This window comes from Macrotis lagotis, chromosome 1, assembly GCF_037893015.1.
Source record: "Macrotis lagotis isolate mMagLag1 chromosome 1, bilby.v1.9.chrom.fasta, whole genome shotgun sequence".
Classification (NCBI taxonomy): domain Eukaryota; kingdom Metazoa; phylum Chordata; class Mammalia; order Peramelemorphia; family Peramelidae; genus Macrotis; species Macrotis lagotis.
In genome coordinates, this window is record NC_133658.1 from 544,389,114 (window position 1) to 544,412,474 (window position 23,361).

A 23,361-nucleotide genomic window follows, 5' to 3' on the forward strand; every position below is an offset into this window, starting at 1 on the left:
CACCCCAGGTAGGTACTCATATGATTGATTATTTACTATTTGTGCCCAACCTGTGGTAGAGCATTCTGAGCTTGTATTGGTCTGATCAGCTACATCTGACACACTGTAATCTGTATCAAACATAGTGGTCTTTGATAACTAAGGACAAGAACCAACCAACTTGAACAACTTTTATCAGATTGTTTGCCACCATGAGGAAAGAGAAAGGAAGGGGATGGTAGTGGAAAAAAATGTGGAACTTATAAATTTGCAAATGGATGAATAATGAAAAACTATCTTTACATGTAATTGGAAAAAATAAAATAAAATTTCAATTGAACAAACAAACAAATAAATGAAACACTGAAAAAAAATAAACATACAAAAAACCCCAAAGAAATGTGACCTTTCTCCTATTTCTGAACTATCTCCTAGTTTGAGATTTTCCAAACCACTGAGGTGTGGCTCTGGTCAGGACTCTACCACAACTAGCCTTCAATCTTAACTCTATCTGTAGTTGTCCCCTCTCCTCCATCCTCCATCTCAGGCTGTTATCATTCATGGATCTCAATCCTTTCAGGCAGCTAGGTGCCGTAATAGACAGAATTGGAAATATCTGGGATGGGAAAACCTGAGTCAAATCCTCTCACAGAATTCAATATAGCTATCTTCACTGTATCAATATTTACAATGTTAATATGCTCAAGTAACAGAGACAGGTTTCTGAGACAACACCAAATGATTAATTTCAAAAACTGATGCCTAAAACTAGTTATCCTTCTATATTGTGATTTTCACTTTCCTGGTTTTGATTTATCATGGCTGGCATAAAAAACCAAATTGAAATTTTTGGACATTTTGCAGAAGCCAGAGATGAAAGTCAGCAGATGACAAAGAAAAAATTTAGAAACTCAGAAATGCATAAAACAAATGTATGGTATTATATAACATTAACACATGTTATCTTTTAATACCATAATAATTCAGACTCCTCTGGCATGAAGGGAAGATCAAAAAATTTTACATGGATTTTCAAGACCATGGAAACATGGCACCTCTATCCCCTGCAGTGTGGAAGAGATAGCTATAAAGCAGTAAGTCAATATGGCTCAGTAAAACACAAGCACATAGAAGTCAGATGAACCAAGGTTCAGATTTTGTCCCTAATGCTTAGTACCAGACTTTAGAAAATCACTAAATATTCCTAGGACTCACTTTCTTCTTCTGCAAAATGAGATATTTATATGAGATGGTGGTTTCAAAGGTCTCTTTTGACTTTAGATTTAGGATGCTACAAAGAGTGCCAGGTTTCTGAGGTGATTTTCAGTGTTTTCTCTAAAAATGACCTCAGAGTCACTTGCTTCATTTCAACTCTGGTTAATTTTGTTGTCCTGCTGAACACCTTTCTTATTGATTTGAGATGGCAAGGAGGGAAAGTGAACCTAGGTTACCTCAAATTCTGCCATTTTCCATTTGTCCCATCTGGGTAAAATTTTTTTTTCTTCCCCATGTCTTCCTTTATTTTCTTCCAAATTATTGTCTCATATAATCCCTAAATCCTGCTCTTCTTTGTGCCTATTGACTCATGTTGAATCCCTCTGGGGGGGACCTACTGAATCATTGGTACCCAGCAAATGCTCCTATGATTCAACTATCCTAAGATATTCTTAGGAAATTATAGGCTTCTGAAATGTTTAAAAATTTATTTTTTCAATCACAAGCATTTATTTTTCTCTGTCCTACCCCCCCACTTTCTCCCACCCCACTGGAATATATACATTCATTCATTCATACATACATACATATATATGTACATATATAATAAACAAAACTCTTGTGGTAAATATTTTAGTCAAGAAAAAGTCAGTTAAAGGTAATCACCAGCTTATCTTGACAAACTAATTTGTGATAATAAACAAAAGGCATTGCCCTTTGCTTGTTAAATTTAGTCTTCCTTTTTTCTTTTATTCTTAAATCTAGTGCATATGAACCCCAAGTCAAACTTGGAGGAAACTTCCAAATGATTTTATTCTACTAGAATGTCATAAATGGGACTTGGGAATATTCATATTATAGTGGTGGGACTTTTGTCCCAAGGAAATATCTCTAATCTCGAAAGGAAAAGCTGACAGGATGGGAGGGCAAGATAAAAAGGTCAATGAAAACACTGTTTCAGGAATGAAAAATCTCTACTAGCTTGAGTAAATGATAGCTTCATATCTCTCATCCTCTGCTTTTCTATTTTTAGTAGCAAAATGGGGTAACAGGCAGATGTACTGAACTTTATCATTAAAGTGCCTGAATAAGCTTGACTATAGGGTGCTCTGTGTAACAAGGACTGAAAATTATTTCACATTAGGAAATATGTTTCTTTTACGGTGTTGCAAAAATCCATTTGGGTCATAGATGTCTGGGCACACTGCTTGGAAAATTCAAATCAAATTTCCTCTTATTGAGTTCAATTGGAATAAAAATCAAAAGACTGATGTCCCAGAATCCTGTAGGAACTCATGCTAATTTCATTAAGGAGGCAGCTTTTTCAATACCTTATCGTGATTGTCATGTTCTTAAGTCATTCCATTCTCTTTGGCAGAAATGTTTAGTCATCTGTACTCTCTGATCAAAAAGAATTTCTCAGCATTATTTTTTACATGTAACTACTCCACTATTGTAGCATTATTTTCCTGGTTTCTTTAAAAAAAACCCTGTACTTAACAAACGTCAAATAAAGTGTACATGAAACCCCACATCTCTATGACAGAAACTTGTTTGTCTTTCGAAACGTCTTAGTTCAACATGTAGCTTTTGAAACTTTCTTATTGGTCTCCCCTCCTTTTGCCCTTCCTTTTATTCTCTCTTGCACATTCTTTAAAAAAAATATTAAATTATCCTATTTTCTTTCTCTTTATTTAAAAAACCCTATAATTATAACCACTTCTCATCAACTCTCCCTAGTTTGGGGAAATTTTGAAATTAAAAGCCTTCATAACAAATATATGTAGTTAGTTTTTACATGTATAAACTATATCTGATTATTTTGCATGTAGCTGGAATGCAGTATAGTTGCATATAGAATGTCAAATTCTGTGGCATGATTTTCAGAGGGATTTGAACAGTAATGAATTTTCTAATTGCTTTTTTCCCAATATTTTGGAAAAGTAAATTTCATCAGTGTAGGTTGTTCTTGTCCTTATATAGCTGTCAACCCATTTTCTTCAGTGCATTGGGTAGTCTTGGGTCTCTTAGTCAGGAAGCCTCGAGTTCAAATTTGATTTTAGACACTTAACAGCTGTGTGACCCTGGGTAAGTCACTTAATGTCTGCCTACTTTACCTTTTTTCTATGTAAAATGGGGATTATTATAACATCTCCCCCTAGGGTTACTGTGAGGATCAAAGGAGATGTTATTTGTATAAAGTGCTTAGCATTTGCTATATCAAAGCTATTTAGCTAATGGATTTTTCCCTTTCTTTCCTTCCTACATGGTTTTTATGATTGACCTTGACAAAAAAAGGAAAAGAAAAAAAATTACTCCCTGCTGGCTATCTTCTTGTGAATATAACTTCTCTAAACTTAGCAAGATTAGTATTGTAAGGGCAGCTAGGCAGAGTAGTAGATGGAATTCTAGACCTGGAGTCAGAAAGAACTGAGTTCAAATCTGATCTCAGATACCTATTGGCTGAGTGACTGAGTATATCACTTAACTGCTACCTGCCTCATTTCCTCATCTGTAAATTGGGAATCTCTAACTTTGAAGGTTGTTGTGATGATCAAATGAAATAATAAATATAAAGCACTTACCCTAGTGCCTGGTACTAGTAAATCATATTTCAAGTATAAATCATGTTATTACTATCAATATTTTTCTTTGACCCTGGTTAATAATAATAATATTTATATAATATATTAATTATCATACATCATTGTAATTCTGATATATTATATAATAATAAAAATTATTATTTCCCAGGGTCAAAGAAAAATGTTAATATAATAACAAAGGTTCAAGTCTGAGAGAAATAATTTTATTTAATTTATCACTAATCTATGTCCAAACCAATTTTAACTTGGAGACAGAAATGTGTTCAAAATGGCATCCTCCCTAATGCCTCCTGACATGATACTCTATCCCAAGAAGATTTCAGATAACATTTGTACAAATTTAGAAAAAGGAAAATATTACAACTGGATAAAATATGGTTTTGTTATCATTCCAGAATAGTAACTACTTTCTAGATGATCCCTTTAAGATAAAAAGTAATTCCTTTCTGTAATCAATATTTTAACATAAATGAGTTTTGAATCCAATAATTCCATGTAGATGTAAGAAAAAGCTTAATTAAACAAGAATTAAAAAAATAAAAAAATAAAAATAAAAAAAACAAGAATTAAAATTGGTTCTTATCCTTATTTCAGTTTCAGGAAAGGACCTAGTTTTTGTTCTTCCCATTTTCCTAAGGAAAAAGTATGGATATAGTTTTAGGGTAGAGAAATAATATTTCTTAATTCTATGGAAACTAAAAATTAAAAACAAAAATACAGGCTTCCATTTTAGTTTCATGAGAAATCTGCCCTCTGTTTTTTCCCAGCTGGGTAACCACTTGGGCAGCTAGATAATACAGTGGATAATGTACTGGTTCTCGGGTCAGGAAGAAATGAGTTCAAATTTGACCTCAGATATTTATTAACTGTGTGATCCTGGGCAAGTCAGTGAACCCTCAATTTGCCTCAGTTTCTTTATAAAATATGCTAGAGAGGGAATTGACAAACCAATACAGTATCTTTGCCAAAAAAAACCCTAATGGGATGTACTGAGACCTTTAAGTTTTCCCCTATAACCCAAGCCTCTGAGGTAGGTAGTAGATGTGCTATTATAGATGAAGCAATTAAGCCATTGAAAGATTTCTATGGTTATGCTTTTAGAGGCTCTTAGGTGTTAGAATTTCAATTCATGTCAACCAACTCATTTGATGCTCTTTTAAATAGTCTATAGTACAGAATTTCCTCTTCTCCACCCACACAACCTCAACACTTGGATAGTATTTTATAAAATCATCCTTTTTTTTTTTACATCAGGTTTTAATCTTAATATGAGCATTCATGTAAGATAGATCACTAAGATAGGTCAATTCACTGTGGCAGCAGTTTCTAAATATCATGTGTTTTCTTTCAATGTATTTTCAATATTCAATGTTTTTTTCTTTCTTTTTTTAACAAATATAACTGTCTTCCTAGATTATTCATAAAATAATTTAGGTAAATAATTTTCTCAACTAGGATTTCATTTAAATGGAACTCAGGATTTATTACAATCTTTACAACTACAAACATTGTAAATGTACAATAAAGATGGTATAGTCACTTTTGGAAATCAACATACTGTATTTGCCAAAATGAATGATGTTAAATCCTATGTAACAAATATTATGATGCTCCTAACTTCCATGAAAAAAATTGTTTAACTTCAAATTTATATAGTTTAAAGAGGCACAAAAAAAATTGAACCATGACAACCAAAGAATTTTACCTAAAATATGGTTTGGGTGACATTGTTGAACAGGAAGCATCATGCCAAGAGATTACTAAAGGTCGCATGATTCAGTGGCTAGGGAATAGACTTCAAAGGCAGGAAGACCTCTAGACAACTCTCTAAAACTATAAATTAGATAGAAGTGCCGATTGGAACTGATAGAGACAGAGTTTCTTCCCTTGGGGTTTCCTTAGACCAGTGAAATGCTTAAAGTCCAGTTTCTAGTCTCTTACAAAATTCATGTTCAAATGCAGAAAGGACCACAGAAAACCATCTGTCTTGACCTTAGTCAGCCAATAGACTTTTATTAAGAACCTACTAGGGACCAGATACTGTATCAAGACTTGAAGATACAAAGTATCTATAAAAACTATTCTGGAGAAGTTTAAAAAGATGTTAAGCAAACAAATAAACTATGGACAGGATAAATAGGAAATAGTTATCAGAGAGAAGACACTAGAATTCAGAGGGTTTAAAAAGGATGTCCTGCAGAAGGGGAGATTTTAGCTAGGACCTGAGGAAGGAGAGCATTACAGGCAGAGGGGACAATGATGAAAATGTCCAGATCTGAGAGAGGAGCGATTCAGTTTGTTTTCAACTCTAAAAATTCTATGATTCTGTGTCAAGGATAAGAAATAATATACTGGTATTCAATAATTTTGGTCATTTCTTTTACTGTCATCATTTTTGAACCCTAGCCCTGGGAAGAGGAAGATAGTACCACCTCACCATCTAAAGAGGTCTATTCTATGACATATATACATATAGGCGTGTGTGTGTGTGTGTAATTACACGCCTATATGTATATATGTTTTGTGCTAATACCTTCCTATCTCCAACTTCTGCAATGGTAACTATGACAGCTTTGAATACTCTTTTGTAATTAATTATTGATTATTTTTACAATGCTTTAGGGTTTAAAAAACTTTTCCTTCTAAATAGCCCTCTGTAGTAGGCAGTTTAAATATCATTTTTTCCATTTTCATAACTAGAAATAACCTTAGAGAATATCTAGTTCAGAGTTTCTTAATCTTTTTATTAACCCTTAGGCAATCTGGTAAAGATCCCTTCTCAGAAGGATGTTTTCCAGTGCACAACTTGAAGTACATGGGATTACAAAGGAGACAAATTACATTGAAAAAAATCTCTAAGGTTATTTCCACTTATGAAAGTTATGAAAATAGAAATAATGATCTTTGCTTAACTTTTTTGGGTCTCAGTTTATTCATATGTAAAATAGTTGTGTTGCACTGGAAAGCAGAGATTCAATCCATCTGTAAACATTTATTAAGTGCCTACTATGTTACAGACCTTTTGTTAAGGACTGAAGATATAAAAGAAAGGCAAAAGACAGCCCCTACTGTCTTCAAGGAGTCCACAATTTAATGGAAGGGGGGAGAGGGAGAGGGGTACTACACATAAAAAGGCACCTGAATGGGTTGGACAGGGACTGAAAGGAAACTTGACACTGACTTGGGAGCATAATAAAATCCTGAAAAAAAATGCAGAAAGTGGGAAATTAAGGGATCTGTGACCTGAGTGTTTTCCTTAAATGGAAGATCAAGAATGAGCTCTCTACCCTCCACCCTCCTTCATCAAAGAGATGATGGGACCTCAAAGAGAGGAGGCACTAATGACAGGTGAGTTCCAGGACTGATGTGATTTTTGATGGATATTGAGTTTTCAGAAAATGATAAAGATAAAGAACTGGGTGGGGTCCACTGAACTTGTCTCTTTTCTGCTAATGGAGTAAGGGAATTACCTAACCTCTGTTTCTTGTGGTTTATGTGAACTTCCTCCCCCTAAACCCCCTCTGCCCCAAAATATACCTGGTTTCTTTGAAAGTGATAGAGCGGGGGTGGCTAGTTGGCACAGTGGATAAAGCACCGGCTCTGGAGTCAGGAGTACCTGGGTTCAAATCTGGTCTCAGACACTTAATAATGACCTAGCTGTGTGGCCTTGGGCAAGCCACTTAACCCCACTGCCTAGCAAAAACTTAAAAAAAAAACAACAAAAGAAAGTGATAGAGCACAGGTTGCAGAGATATCAGAAGCAGATGATATCAGGGATGAAGTCAATGGAAAAGTCTGTGCAAAACCTACCAGTCAGCTAAGTGTCTGTGGGCCGATTTGAACTTAGGTCTTCCTGTCTCTAGATCCAATTCTCTCTCCACTGTACCAGCGAGGTGAGTTCTTCTTTCAGGGCTTCTTCTAAGTAGGCAGTTGATGCGTGTGTGTGTGTGTGTGTGTGTGTGTGTGTGTGTGTGTGTGTGATGCTAATATATAGAAAGATATCATATGGCATTGTTGAGTTCTTCTGATATAGAATGTGCTGTACATAGAAAGATGACACCAAATTCCATTCTCATGAAAGTGAACATATCTTTATTAGAATTTATACGAGGGGGGGCGGAGCCAAGATGGAGACATGAAGGGATCGAGTCTTAGGAGCTCTCTGATAAAAACTCATAAACTAAGGACTCTAACTAAACTTTTGAGAGACAGAACCCACAAAGGGACCCAGTGAGGCAGTTTTCCTACTCAAGGTAACCTGGAAAAGAGCAGAAAGGCTCTGCTCCCTGGGTCAGAGGGACGGCTTGCCAGAGCGAAAGAGCTTCAGCCTCCCCGAGGCAGCCCCAGGGCGCTGGGAGCCATGGCTCACAGCAGCAGGGGAGTCTCCTGAGCTGCACCCAGGGGAGCACCGGGCACAAAGTAGGGAAACAGCGGGGGACCTCTGCCAGAGAGAGCATGTGGAGCCCAGCCCTCAGGGCACACAGCCAGCAGCTTGGTCTTTCCACAGCCCAGACCTGGAAACAGAAGCAGGTGGAGCTGGTAAGCAGGAGCCCCCAGGGCATGAGCCCATTGAGCTGAGGGAGGGGAGTGAAGAGAAACTGTAAGCTTGGTCCTCTGCCCCTGGAACAGGACTCTGGGGCTCTAACCACATTCAGATCCTAATCACAGTCTAGCCCCCCCCCCAATAGAACAGCAGCAGCCCCCCCACCTCAGCCCCGTGGCAGAGGGGGGCGCTTATGGTCATTCACAGACCAGAAGGGAGGACAGAACCTCATACACTGAGACCCTTGTGGGAGTGTCCCAAAAGCTCAGGAAGCACCCCAAAAAACAGGCTTAGGCTGGGAAAATGAACAAGCAAAGAAACAAGAGGAAGACCATTGAGAAATATTTTGCAAATGAGCCCAAGAAGGATCAAAATACTCAGTCTGAAGATGAGGAAGCACAAGCTCCTGCATCTAAAGACTCTAAGAAAAAGAAATTAGGCTCAGGCTATGACAGAGCTCAAAAAAGACTTTGAAAATCAAATGAGGGAGTTGGAAGAAAAATTGGGAAAAGAAAGGAGAGAGATGCAGGAAAAACATGAAAATGAAGTCAGCAGCTTAGTCAAGGAAATCCAAAAAAATGCTGAAGAAAATAGCATGCTAAAAACCAGCTTAGGTCAAATGGATAAAACAGTTCAAAAAGTTATTGAGGAGAAGAATGCTTTAAAAAGCATTGGCCAGATGGAAAAAGAGATAAGAAAACTCTCTGAGGAGAATAAATCCTTCAGACAAAGAATAGAATTCAGGGAGATTGATGAATTTACCAGAAATCAGGAATCAATACTTCAAAACCAAAAAAATGAAAAATTAGAAGAAAATGTGAACTATCTCATTGAAAAAACAACTGATATGGAAAACAGACTTAGGAAAGATAATTTGAAAATTATTGGAATACCTGAAAGTCATGATCAGGAAAAGAGCCTTGACATCATTTTCAAAGAATTACTACAGGAAAATTGCCCTGATATTCTAGAAGCAGAGGGCAAAATAGAAATGGAGAGAATCCACCAATCCCCCCAAGAAAGAGATCCCAAAAAACCAACCCCCAGGAATATTATAGCCAAGTTTGAGAACTCCCAAGTCAAAGAGAAAATATTACAAGCAGCCAGAAGGACACAGTTCAAATATCGTGGAGCTGCAGTCAGGATCTCACAGGACTTAGCAGCAACTACATTGGAAGCTCGTAGGGCTTGGAATACAATATACTGGAAGGCAAAAGAGCTTAGAATGCAGCCAAGAATGAACTACCCAGCAAGGCTGAAAGTCCTCTTCCAGGGAAAAAGATGGACTTTCAATGAACCAGGGGAATTTCAAATGTTCCTTTTGGAATGGCCAGAGCTGAACAGAAGGCTTGATCTTCAAATACAGGACTCAGGTGAAGCATGGAGATTGGAGGAGAGGGGGGAAATATGAGGGACTTAATGAGGATGAACTGCATGTATAGAAAAATGATACGGATAATATTCATATGCACCATCTCAGTTAATAGAGCAGGTAGAGGGAGCTTTTATAGTTGAAGCACAGGAGAAAGCTGAATTCAAAGATAAAATGTGGTGTAAAATGGAGTCAATAGGCAAAAAGGGAAATGGAATGGGAGAAAGAAAAGGGAGAGGGGTAATAGTTCAAGATATTTCACATAATAAGATTTTTTTTTATTACAATGAGCTATTGCAATGATATGGAAGCGGGGAGGCAAGGGGGAATGAGGGAACCTTTGCTCTCATCAGAGATGGCTAGGAGAGGAAACAGCAAATATACTCAATGGGGTATAGACATCTGGAGTAAGAAGGAGGGGGGAGCAGGGGGAAGGGATGGGGATGTGAATAAAGGAGGAGAGGATGGACCATGGAGGGAGAGTGGTCAGATATAATACATTTTCTTTTTTACTTCTTGCAAGGGGCTGAGATTGGATGGCCTGCCCAGGACCATAGGACCAGGTGGATTCTGGGCCTATGGGGTGGTATGGGGGCTCAGGGCTTCTTGGCCCCAGGACCAGGGATCTGTCTGCTGCGCCACTCAGCAACCCTACAGCAGCGTCAGAGCGAAAGGAGAGAGAAAATATAGTACATGGTAGTGGAGAAATAAGAAAGGAGGGAGTTTTGATCAGCAATGGCAACGTTGGAAAAATATGGAAGTAACTTTTGTGATGGACTTATCACAAAGAATGTGATCCACCCATGACAGAGTTGTTGGTGTTGGAACAAAGACTGAAGCACATTTTTTTGTTATTATTATTTGGGGGAGGGTGCAGGGCAAATGGGGCTGGGTGGCCTGCCTGGGGCCACATAGCAGGGTGATCTTTGGGTGTCTGGGGCCAGATTCGGACCCAGGTGCTCCTGGCTCAAGGGCCAGTGCTCTGTCTGCCACCCAGCCACCCCTACTATTATTACTATTTTATTTTATTTTGGGTCTGTTTTTTTCTTCTTCTTTTTGGTTTTTGCAGGGCAGTGGGGATCGGGTGGATTGCATATCACATGGCTGGGTGATTATTGGGTTTACAAGGCTGGCTATGGACTCAGGTGCTCATGGCTCCAGGGCTGGTGCTTTGTCCATCGCACCACCTGGCCATACCTACAATTATTACTATTATTTTTTTTAATTTTAATTTTTTTCTCTCCCCTTTACTTTTTTTCTCCCAAGCAAGTCTATCTATATTCATGGGAGAGGGGTATTTTGTTTACTTGTAAACAAGAATATTTTATTAATGTTAAAAAAAAACATTTGTACAAAAAAATGTGCATACCCTTTGATCCAGCAATCCCACTACTAGGTCTATACCCTGAAGAGATTATGAAAAAGCATAAAAACATCACTTGTAGGGTTGGCTAGGTGGCGCAGTGGATAGAGCACCGGCCCTGGAGTCAAGAGTACTTGAGTTCAAATCCGACCTCAGACACTTAATGATTACCTAGCTGTGTGGCCTTGGGCAAACTATTTAACCCCATTTGCCTTGCAAAAACCTAAAAAAAATCACTTGTACAAATATATTCATAGCAACCCTGTTTGTGGTGGCAAAGAATTGGAAATTAAGTGAATGTCCTTCAATTGGGGAATGGCTTAACAAACTGTGGTATATGCATGTCATGGAACACTATTGTTCTATTAGAAACCAGGAGGGATAAAATTCAAGGAAACCTGGAAGGATTTCCATGCAGTATTGCTGAGCCAGATAAACAGAACCAAAAGAACACTGTACACCCTAACAGCAACATGGGGGTGATGATCAACCTTAATGGACTTGATCATTCCATCAGTGCAACAATCAGTCACAATTTGGGGGTATCTGTGAAGAAGAACATTATCTGTATCCAGAGAAGAATTGTAGAGTTTGAACAAAGACCAAAGACTATTACCTTTAATTTTAAAAAACCTGCTATCTTATTATGTAATTTTGCTATCTCTTATACTTTATTTTTCTTCCTTAAAGATATGATTTCTCTCTCATTGCATTCAAAACTTAGATCAATGGAAATAATGCAAAGACTAACAGACTGCCTTCTGTGGGGAGGGGTGGAGGGAAGCAAGATTTGGGGAAAAATTGTGAAATTCAAAATAAATAAAATCTTTCTTTTATTTAGGAAAAGAAAAAAAGAATTTATACAGAAAGGGGGCAGCTAGGTGGCACAGTTGATAGAGCACAGGCCCTGGAGTCAAGAGTACCTGAGTTCAGCCGCAGACACTTAATTACCTGGCTGTGTGACCTTGGGCAAGCCACTTAACCCCATTGCCTTGCAAAAAAAAAAAAAAAAAGAATTTATCCAGAAAGGAGAGCCAGCTATGACTGCCAGTCCAGGTTAAAGTTAAGAGACCACAATTCTCCATATTGAAAAAGGGGTATCCATACTATACCTCACTTTTTTGCAGTATACTGAAAAAAACTGATTTAAGCTTTTTTTTGTCTTTTTAATGTGAACTAAGTAGTAGCTCTCTGTTTATAATCTATAATTTTATTATGCTAAATTTTTTAAATAATTTGATGGAAAAAGATACATTCTATTAGGAGACAGGGAAGAAGAGAAAGAAGGAGAGGAAGGGGTGGCTGTTTGCCTCAGTTTCCCCTCATACATAAAATGAGATGGAGAAGGAAATGACAAGCCACTCCAGTGTCTTTACCAAGAAAATCCCATGGATAAGAGAGAGGAAAATGGTAAAAAGGTTCCATCTCTATGGCCATTATGAAGGCAGAATGATTGATCCTTACTTTATTTTTTTGGTTTTTACAAGGCAATGGGGTTAAGTGGCTTGCCCAAGGTCACACAGCCAGGTAATTATTAAGTGTCTGAGGTCAGATTTGAACTCAGATCCTCCTGACTCCAGGGCCAGTGCTCTATCCACTATGCCACCTAGCTGCCCCATGATTGATCCTTATCTTTAAGTAGGATATTTAAGTCATGAGACAAGATGGCATAGTGAATAGAGAGGTGGCACTTAGGTGGCACCATGTATAGAGTGCTGGGACTAAAGTCAGGAAGATTCACCTTCCTGAGTTTGAATACAACTTCAAACACTAACTGTGACTCTGGGCCAATCACTTAGAGCTCTTTGCCTCATTTCCCCATAGAAAAATGAGTTGGAGAAGTAAAAATCCCATGGATAATGCCCATGGGGTCAGGTAGATATGAATGAAAAAAAGTCAGAAAGAATGGGTTCACCTCTGACACATAGTGACTGTGTGACTCTGAGTAAGTCATTTAACTTGTAAGTGTCCTAGACAATTCTCTTAAGACTATAAGTTACAGACAAGGTATCAATCTGCTACTATGGATCTTACTAGAAGTTTTCTGATCCAAGAGTTCTCTGTGTTACTGGAATCATGGGTCCAGTTCCCATCAGTGTAAAAATATGCTATTAATGTTTTTGAACTTTCTAGAATGAGTATATTTTTATTAATAGTTTCTCCACATAACAAAAAGGAAATGAATGCAACAAAGTTACTATCCCAATCTTCTTCCCGTCTAACATATTTTTTCTTTCCTTCTGTTACTCTGAAGCTCAGGGACTTTTGAACTTTTGTCCAATTGACCTCAACAATGATAGACAAAATATCTATACATCTATTCCTCACTGATGCTGAATGAAGAGAACAAAACCAAGAGAACACTGCACACAATAACAGCATTGTGAATTGAACAACTTTGATGGATGAAGGCTGTCTCAGCAGTTGAGAGAGCTAGAATAACCATAGGAGACCAGCTATGGACAATGGATATCCAGAAAAAGAAAAACAAAACAAAACAAAGCAAAACAAAAAGCCCTTCAGAATCTGAATGAACACTTCATTCACGTTTTAAAAAATTCTCTCATGTATTTCTTTTCTACCTCATGGTTTTCTTTCTTTTCCCTTTATCCTAATCCCTCATACCAAAAATGATTAATCTGTAAATGTGGTTAAATACAAATGTGAATGTACCTTATTAACCTGACTATTTGCCACTGAGGGGAGGGTGTGGAAATAATATATATATATATATATATATATATATATATGTATATATATATATGTATGTATATATATATAAATGTATATATATACATATATATTTATATTTATATATATAGGCATTCGAATGAACCTTGAAAAACTTTCATAACATGTAAAGAGAAAATAAAATATCAATTGAGAAAAACATAAATATCCATTCCTCTACCTCTAGCTCATTATTTTTATTTATAAAATTTCCATTGATTGCATTTCTGTCTTGGCTACCTTATTATATGTTCCTTGTGAGCAGGAATCTTGTTTTGTCCTTAGTGTGAGTCATCTTTGCCTACATGTTCCATATACAATTGCTTTTTCTTGAATATTGCTTAGTGATCTTTTCACTAAAGTTCTGCTTTGATTTCTTATGATATAATGGATGTTAATTTGACTTCTTAAAGGTCACAGATGGAGAACATATCCTGGCCAATTATACCAAATTGGAAAGGTTTTGTGTATCAGTCCAGTGACAGACACCTGTACCTGTCACCTGAAGGTCAAACTAAATTGTAAAATTCATTATAGAAAGTTAGCCACCAAGTGTAAATTGATTTGATCATGTTAACAACTCACGAGAAACACCATTTGGGTATGGTGACTTGCAGAGTAATAACTAGCTATATGAGCACCTGAATAAAAAAACCAAAAACATGTGCCTAAGGCAGTGTCAATTGAACAAGTTCAGCAGCTGACAGGGAAAGACCTTGCACCCCAAGACTGAAGATGGGGGGATGGAGGGAGGGAGAGACAGAGACAGAGAGACGGACTGAGAAAGAGACAGAGACAAAGGCAGAGAGTCAGAGAGACAGAGAGACAGAGAGACAGAGAGACAGAGAAAGGGGGGAAGATTGTGCTGTCATTCATTGGGTGGAGGAAGAAACAGGACAGTCTAGGTATTTATAGTCCAACTAAAAGGAAGCAGGGGGTGGGGGGTAGTGAGGTATTGGGGCATTGGTGGATGGAAGGGTGCTTTGCAGGAGGCCTAAGACCAATTCAATTTCCAACATATCACTGGGATCTCTCATGTTGAGGATTAAAATCAACTCCTTATTGGGGAATGAACAAAGAGTGGGAGATATATGTACTGAGGTCAGAACCCACAGTGGACCACCAGGAGACTGTGAAAGCTAAGGATTAAAGCAGAGAGTAGGGCACAGAGCCAAGTATGCCATTCGGATTGGAAATGCCATATAGACTACAGAGAAGACAAACCAAATAAGGCCTGGTCATCCTATGCAAGAATTCCTGACTGGACTGGAAGGAACATAATGTCTCGATGCAAGAAGCTGAACATATGAATAAGTATAAGAGACAAAAAAAAATGCTGAATTTCTGTACTATCTATTAAGGTATGATCAAGAAGAAATCCAGAAGATTTAAAAACTCCAATTACAGTTTCAAAGAAAAAAGTGATTTGGTCAAATGAACTACAAAAAAATGAAAGGATTAGAAGAAACTTCTTCCAAAGCTGGAAGAAATTAAACAACAGATTTTTTTAAAGTGATAAATGAAATGAGAGTTTAGGAAAATAAAATTGAAAGATTAAATAGCTTAAAGCAGAAAACCAACTCAAAAAGCAAAATGAAGAAAGAACTCAAAGGTTTCTTGAGAAAAGAAATACTAGAACAGTTAAGAGATTGAAAAAATAGCAGAAAGCATAAGAAATCAACTCAAAAATGAGCATACTAATAAACAGGTCAAGAAATAATTTTTAAAATCAATGGATTCTTGAAATCTATGAACAAACAAAAATACTAGATACCAAATTTCAATAAGAAAATTGCCCAGATACATTAAAACCAGACGGTAAAGTAAAAACAGAATCATCTCAAAAAAAAAACACTAAACTGAAAATATCCAAGATTATCACAAGCAAAATACTGCCAGAAAACCCCACCAAAAAACCTTAAAATGAAAGAATTCAGGTACCTAAGTACCACAAGCAGAATCACACAAGACAAATGGTGTAACTTTCTTAAAGGAAAAACTGTCTTATGTTATAATATATCAACAGCAACAACAACAATAACAAAAACAGCAACCCCACCAAATCAAAAGTTAAAAGCTTACAACAAAGTAACTTACCTGAAAAACTAATTATAATTTCTCTGGGAAGGACCTTCAGTAAAATACAGGACTTTCAAGTATTTTTGGTAAAAGACCAGATAAACAATAGACATTATGAAAGACAAATGCAGGAAAATTCAAAATAAATATGGAAAGGCAATATATTTGAATAATTGGGTGGTCTTACTGATTGGGTGCTTAACATTTTAACAGGAGTATCACAAAAAACCTACACATGCAGGGTAGGCTAGTTCTTCCTTAAAAGATATTGAAATTATATCTTCCAATATTCATCCAGGAGCAACATGAATCTAACTGTGCAACATGCTATGCAGAAGTGCATCAATAAATAATTGAAGAAATATAAAGTACTTATAAGAAGATTAAGTGAGTATAATAAAAATGACAATATTATTTTTGTTAATTTACTCATTAGGTACTGTCTAAATAAAATTACCCCCTCCCCCAAATTTAAAGAATTTGGCAAAATAATTTTAAAAACTCATAGAAGAGTTAAAGATAAAAACAAAAGAGTAATAAGGAAAAACTTAGAATGAAGTGATTCTATTAGTACCAGATATCAAACTCTACTATCTACAAAAATGATTTGTACTGGCTAAAAATGAGAAAGGGTAACTAATGCAATATATTATATGCATAATATACAGAAGTCAAAAAACTCAGGAACATAGTATTTAGTCAACCCCAAAGACCCCAGTTACTGGGATAGGACTCACTATTTTGACAAACTCCTAGAAAATTGGATTGCAATGTGGAAGAAATTAGGTTGAAACCAAAATGCCAAAATAATCTCAAAATGGATACATAACCTAGATATAAACGTTCACATCATAAGCAAATTAAAGGAATAAGGAAGAAATTACCTTTTCAGAGCTATGGAAAGAGGAAAAGTTTATGATTAAACAAGTGATTAAGAGTATTACATGTTCTAAAATGATCCTTTTTAAATTATAAAAATTAAAAAGTTTTTGTCCAAATAAATCTAAGAAAATTGAAGATAGAAAAGAAACAAGTAACTGAAAAAGTTTTTGTGGCAAGTTTATTTGATAATGCATATATATATATATATATATATACATCTCTATGTATATATATTTGGAAATGATTCAAATGGAAAAGTTAGACCTATTTCCTAATAGATAAATGGTCAAATAATATGAACAGGCAGTTTTCAAAAGAAGAAATTTAATTAATCAACAACCTTAAGGAAAAAAATGTTCTATATGACTAAGTAATTAGAGAAATGCAAATTGAATCAATTTCAGCATTCTACTTCATATCCATCAGACTGTTAAAGATGAGAAAAGAGGAAAAATAAGAAAAGTCAGAGAGGCTCTGGGTAAATAGCTACATTACAGCTATTTTAATGGACCTTTGAAGTGGTAAAGTGTTCAGATATGTGCTTCTGAAGTAAGTTAACTGTAAATTACTTTTGATCCAGAGATGACACTGCTTGGTCAATACCCCAAGGAAATCAAAGAAAGAGGAAAAAAGTAATTCACATATATGCATACATACATGTGTAAATACAAGCATTTAGGTTATGTGTATATACATATACTTACATACATATATAAATATGTAACAAGGCACCCCAATTAGGATCACACTAGACAAATGGTACAACTGTCCTAAAAGAAAGGAAATCTTGTGATATAACCAAATGAAAAGCAAAAGTTTAAGACTTAAAACAAAAAATAACTTACATGAAAAATTGATTATAATTCACTGGGGGGAAAATGGAACTTTAACAAAATATAGGACTTTCAAGTACTCTTTGTAAAAGAACAGATATGAGTAGAAACTTTGAAATACAAATGCAGGAAAACACACACATATAAAAATGACAATACATTTGAATAATTAGAAAACATAATTGATGGTGAAGTATGTGTGAATACACATACATTTCTGCACATATGTGCATACATACATACATATATATATATATATATATGGATTATATATATATATATATATTTACTTTTGTATTTGAATTCTTTTCTTAGTAGCCATAAACCACTTGATAATATCAAATGAATTTATGGTATCATTGATATGGGGAATTTGAGAATGAAACACACTTTTTACTATTCCTCACAAACAGCATTCCATTTAATATTTCTGTGTTTTTTAACTCTTTGTCTTACTCCAAGAATGTACTCTCATGTCATCTCTACCTTTTGTAATTCCCCTTTTTTCTCCTTCAAACCTCAAGCTCAGATGCCACCTCCCACATAAAGTCTTTTTTATTCCCTTACTGCTAACACATCCCACTCAAAAATGCCATGAATTTATTTTGTAAATATGTACATACTATCTTTCTAAAGAGTATAAACTCTTCAGTGGTGGGGGACTGTTTCAGTTTTTGCCTCTGTATCCTCAGTGTTTAACACAATGCTATCACAATAGTAGTTATTGAATAGGTAGTATCACATAGTAGGTATTGAATAAATATTGATTGCTTTAAGGAAAACTGGATTAATACAATATTTTTTTAAAATAGAAAAAAGAGCCATTGTTCTTTAAATGGTGGAAGGATATAAGCTATACTGGGAGATATATAAATGTTAACTTCCTTTCCTAATAAAGCCTATAATCAAATATTTAAATGAATACTCCTAAATTCTAATAACTTACAATTTTATCAAAATTTATATATTAAATTGCAATGTAACTTACAACATCTATATTGTGTGTCTCTGTTTTTAGGTACTCACATAAATTTACCATAATAAATACAACATGCTAGCATGTTCCTAATTTTCTTTCAATATAAACAATGGATTGGCCATTATTTAGCTTTCACTCTTGTTCCATAACTGACCCATATAATTCAAAATAGGTTAGTTTGTACTGAGGAGAGGTACAGAGGGCTATGATCAATCCGAGATAGTGAACATCAGAGAAGTCACCATGGACAAGACAATTCTTGATGGGTGGAGAATATTTCAACTGATAACGAATGCAAAAGTATCCCTGGCAAATTGCACACTTTCACTTTACATAAATGTCTCCATAGAAAATGGGCACATCCATTCATTTGTTATTTATTCATCTATTCATAAAGCATTTACTGAACAGTCACTATGCCAATTTTCATAATGGTGCGACAAGATTTCATCATCCACAATGAGAGTATTTCCTATTCATAAAATCATAGAATAGTTGGGGTGGAAGATTCTAGAGATGATCTCTTCTCCTGGAATCCACCTGATGTTTATGAAATTTTAACAAAAAATTATTATTATATCTCAATATAATTGCTTTGTTGTAATCATATGTATTTTATCATATGCTAAATCAGTTCTGACAAAGGTCCATAGTACTCACCCTACTTCCTAAGAATTGTCCCCCAAAAAGAGTTAAAGTCTAATAGATAATGGTCTATTATTGAATAAATATATAAGGGAGATTACTCAAGATTTCACTGCTTGATAATGTTACCATCAGAATTCCAATTGGAGGTTCCCTGATCATGAGGCCAGTGTTCTTTCCATTACACAGAAATTTTTCATTAGTTGTATGATTAGCCTTTGATCTACTATTATAGTTGTTTTCCCCCACCCCAAGCACCTCCAAATCTCTCAAACATTTTATACATAACAACATTTAAAAATGGAATATTTTCCCTCTGAAATCATTGGCCATTGGCCACAGAAGCCATCACACTGAGCAAAGGAGCAGTGTTTACATGTTCCAAGTTCAGCAAGATGAAATCAGGGATGTCTTAATCCATTTGGAGTAGCACGTATAGCCACACATGGGAACCTGAGTGGGAAAGGAGAACCAAGTGTGGCATGTTTAACTTGGCCATTGGATCAGCTGTCCTTTTCCTAATATGGGTCGTTTTTCTGCTGCAGTTTATCAGAGAGGCCAAGTCTCAGCAGGAGGTCAAGTCTTTGCACTTTCCCAAAAAGCAGTAGCCAAATACTAAAGCAATCTGGGTGGGACATTTGCCATTCTCATCTAGTTCCTTCAGAATCTAAGATGCTCTTCTGAAGAACTATTGGTAGGAGAGGAGGAAATAAATGATGGTGCAGTGGCTAGACACATTTTACAGAGTGGAAATACTTTTTCGTATGTGTATAATCTTCACCAGCCAGTTGTATGGGAGTGGCATCAGTCATTCTGAAATGCAGGCAAGATGGGGATACAAAGGTACAGGATTTCTAGTTTAACCTCACTAATATATAAAACAATAACAACAATAGTTAGCATTTTAATAGATAGAACACTAGGTTCAAATCCAGCTTCAGACACTTACTAGCTATGATCCTGGGCAAGTCACATACCCCCTGAATGCCTTAATCCACTGAGAAATGGCATGGCAAACCACTCCATTTATATATGTCAAGAAAACCCATACAGGGTCAAAAAGTCTTGGACAAGACTGAGTATCAGGTCATCTCTCCCTGAGACAGTGCTAAGAATTTTACAAAAATTATGTATTTGATCTTCATAACACCCCATGAGGTAAATGCTATCATTATTCCCGATTTTACAGATGAGGAAACTGAGTCAAAAGTGCTTAAGTGACCTGCTCAAGGTCACAGAGTTAGTAAATGTCTGCAACTGGATTTGAAATCAAGAAGATGAATCTGCCTAGAGTCAAGAAATTAACATTTATATAGTATTTTAAGATTTGAAAAACAAATCTTCATAGAATTATTATTCTTTTTTACATACAAGGAGAAAGAGGATCAGAGAAATTAAGCGATTGCCTTATTCATATAGCAGGTGGAGAAAGGGGTTGAGTAAAACACTTAAAACTGAATAAGTCTTATGAAAAAGTAGCAGACTGTGCTCCAAAGTTCTCCCAGGTTTCCCTTCCGAAATCCTAACGTACAACATTGTTTTTCATCATCTCTCTTATTATCATTTATATATTCATTTTCTGTGTTGTATTTCCTTAATACAAAAGAACACTACAAGCAAAATAGAATTTGAACTGGTCAGAGAAGCTTCAGAATGCTTTTTCCACATTATTTTTTGCAACAGATCTCTGGTATCTTTTCTTTTGACCTTCTTTGAGTCTCAGCATGGTCTCAGGAAACATTTGAAAAATTTAATGATTAAAAAGAATAGGAGAAAAATGTGGAAATCATATACTTGCAAATGGATGAAAGTTGAAAACTACATTTGCAAGTAACTGAAAAAGCAATATAAAGTTCAGAAAAAAGAATAGGAATATTTAGGAATTGCCTTTTCTTAAATATATATATATGTACATATATATATATATATATATATATATATTTCACTCTTAACTATTTTCGCATTCATCTCCATAATGTCTCTTAAAAAAACAAAGAGCAAGATCTCTGATAACCATTTTCCAAATGAGAAAATTGAGACAAAGAGATGTAGTAATAAATTTATAGTCTGAGGACCTGGGTTCAAATTCTGACAGAGCTATTTTCTAGACATATGACCTAGGTAAGTCATTTATCCTTTCTTGGTTTCTGTTTTCTCACCTATAACAACAGGGATTAGACTAGATGACCTCTAAATTACCTTCCAACTCTAAATCTAATATCTTATTGTCCTAAATATTGACTCAATGGAGAAAGTCTTTAACACTGTATAAATATAAAATTGATCACTGAAACTCCTGCTATTTTTATTGAAATTTCTTGAAAAAGGTGAATAGAAATATCAACTTTTCCCAGAGAGATTTTGTCAAGTGAAAAATTTGATTTTTTTAGTATTTCCCCTAGAAATTACTGTCTTCCTATTAGCTTTGAGAGGTGGAAGAAGTGATTTAGTACAGAACTGTGATAAAGGTCAAGACAAGAAAAAATATAGCTGCTCTCTTCACATTTACATGTCATCAGTCCCTAAAGACCAGAATGCACTTTATCACTGTCTGCACCCTGTGAAACAGTCAAACTGGGGAGGCAGGTCAGTATCCCAGACTTTTAAATGTCCATTTTTGGCTTTTCAAGTTCTAAATTTCCATCTCTAGGCAACAATGTCAACACTACTATCTCCTTTTTTGCCATAAGTTTAAAGGTTCTCATAGGCAGTGGCAGAACCAGCACTGGGGAGATTATGAAGAAAACTACAGTGCCATTGACCTAGTCACATCTGGATAATCCATGCTGTACAGTATGAGGTAGTAGAATATGTATTTGAAATCAGAGGAACTGGGTTCAGTTCTCAGCTCCAATCACCATTACATGTTCTTAGATCTATTATTCACCTCTAAGAACTCAGTTTCCTAATCTGTAAAATAAGGGAATTAGACTCAATGATTCCCCAAGATCCTTTCTATTACTTAATTTCATTATCATTGAGGATAATTTGCTCTTATAATATTTCATGTCAATTGGTAAATTAGCTGGAATAATAAAGATGAAACACTATGTACTTGGGTCATTTGTCTAAACACAAATTTGGATTCAAAATTATTGATCTAATTAAATATGAAATAAATATGAAAAACAGGTATTTTTCTAGAAAAAAATTTGAAATTTCTGTGGAAATCAGTAGCAAAACTATTCCATTTATACAAAGATTAAATACTTATTTAAACACCATTTGTCTTGAAAACATTTCTAGGTCTCAGAATTTATAAATGCAGTACTGGACTTAATAAACTGGCAATTTAATGAAAAGATGGGAAATTTGTTGCAGAGATTTCATTAAAATTATATCCTATTGATTCTGCCTTTACAGACTTTGACATAGATTCAAGTATTTCTGTATAATAATTAAGATTAATTGACTCATTAATAATATTATAGTATAGAAAATTTGGTATTTGTTAACCTAATCAAAACACTAATCCTGTGAAGAAACATCATTATTAATTCCCTACTGAAAAACAAATGAATAAGCAAAATAATTGGTACATAGAAATTAAGACTTCAGGGTTAGAAGTAATATTAATCTAGATAGGATTGAAAACAATGCTTTTAAAGAAGCCCCTTTAGTCAGAACTCTTGAAAGCTTGTGTAATTTGTAATTTCTCATTCTTGAAACTCTCTTTGCCATATGACTGTTGTCAAGATGTCAAATTCTGTTATCATCTACTCACACAGAATCAACATCTGATTTTATTTTAAATGTAACTGTATGCCAATAAAGGCTAGAAAGTATGTTCACTTAATAGATACCTATATCCCTGACATGATGTATTGAAATGGGCTCCAATATCTTTTGTTTTTAGGTAGTTACCTGCTTTATGGTACCACTGAATGGTTGTAAAAGATTCCTGTTGAACATTTATATATAATTTAGTAAATGTGGATAGCTGCAACATAAGCTTCCTGGTATTTGCTATAGTTTGCTTCTTTATACACTTCAAATGTTAAATTTAGTAAGAAAATCCTGTAGTAGTAAAAGTGTAAATTTTGCTTTTGATTGCTATAGACATAAAATAATAGAATGTATGCAGAGGATGATGGGCCTTTTTCTTTTTCTCACTAGCTTATTATACTTGGTGTAT